Below are 1306 nucleotides of genomic sequence, written 5' to 3'. Positions count from 1 at the left end.
TTATTGGTATATGCGGGGAAGTAGACAAAAGGAACTCATACTGGTAGATCTTGAAATTGAGAGAACGTGCAGAAAAAACTGAAAGATAAAGAAAATGTTGGATTTTTCCATGGCTGAGAATCAAGGAAATGCAGCAAATAATGCTGCTAATGTTAATAATATCCCAAATATTGCAGAAGTTCTAGTGGAGAGAGGACAAGGAAGCTTAGAGACTATATACTTCCTACTAACACATGAGTGCATTCATGCAATAAACACCCCACTATTGCCGCAAATAATTTTGAGATTAAGCTAGAAATATTACAAATGGTGCAGTCTATTGTTCATTTTGGAGGGTTGCCTAAAGAAGATCCAAATTTGCATATAGCCAATTTCTTGAGCTATGTGCAACATTTAAGATGAATGGGTTGAGTGACGATGCGATTAGACATAGATTATTCCCAGTTTCTCTACGAGACCGAGTGAAGAGTTGGCTAATTTCACTGCAAGCTAATTCTATCACAACACAGGAGGAGTTAGCCCAGAAGTTCTTAGCAAAGTTTTTCCCTCCAGCAAAAGCTGAAAAGTTGAGAGGGGAAATCAATAATTTCTACCAGACAGAAGGGGAATCGTTCTGTGATGCATGGGAAAGATTTAAAGAGTTGTTCAGGAAGTGCCCACATCATGGTATAGAGAAGTGAATGTTGGTCCATAATTTTTCTAATGGGTTGAATGGTTCTACTCGTCTCATAATAGATTCTGCAACATGAGATGCGTTCATGAGCAAGAGTGCTAATGAGGCGTATGAATTGCTAGAGGATATGTCAATGAATAACTACCAGTAGCCAATTGAAAAGGGACAAACCAACAAGGTGGCTGGTACCAATGAATTAGATGCCATTACAATGCTTATAGCGCAAGTGACAGCTTTAACGAAGCAGTTACAATAGAGCAACATGTCAGCCCAAACCATGCAAGTTCAGAGTTTATGTGGGGCATGTGGGAGTGCTCATCCATTAATCAGTGTCCTGCCATTGATATGAATAATAGACCTATGGAACAAGTCCAAGCTATATGAAATTTTCAAAGACCAACCAACAACCCCTTTTCGATGTCATATAACCAAGGGTGGAGGAATCATCCTAAGTTCTCTTGCACAAATAATCAAGTTGTACAACAGCCTTTCCTCAAAGTTAGCAACAATTTCCACCTCCACAACCACAACCACATCAGCCAACACATATGAAACAACCTGAAGTATATCCCGATGTACTAAACCAGTTCATGACAGAAACTAGGGCATCTATGAGGAGTTTGGAGACTCAAA

The 1306-nt window shown here is 39.4% G+C and overlaps 1 non-coding gene across 1 annotated transcript; it reads right to left on the bottom strand.

Annotated features, from left to right (window-relative positions):
- Nucleotides 1-563: 563 nt before the first annotated feature.
- LOC133827859 (small nucleolar RNA R71) lies at nucleotides 564-670 on the bottom strand. The gene has a single exon (XR_009890509.1). It is a non-coding gene; the product is annotated as a small nucleolar RNA R71 (small nucleolar RNA).
- Between the last annotated feature and the right edge of the window lie 636 nt (nucleotides 671-1306).

Source organism: Humulus lupulus, chromosome 3, assembly GCF_963169125.1.
Source record: "Humulus lupulus chromosome 3, drHumLupu1.1, whole genome shotgun sequence".
Taxonomy (NCBI): domain Eukaryota; kingdom Viridiplantae; phylum Streptophyta; class Magnoliopsida; order Rosales; family Cannabaceae; genus Humulus; species Humulus lupulus.
The sequence above is the reverse complement of the archived record's forward strand: the minus strand, read 5'-3'. Positions and strand labels throughout refer to the sequence as shown.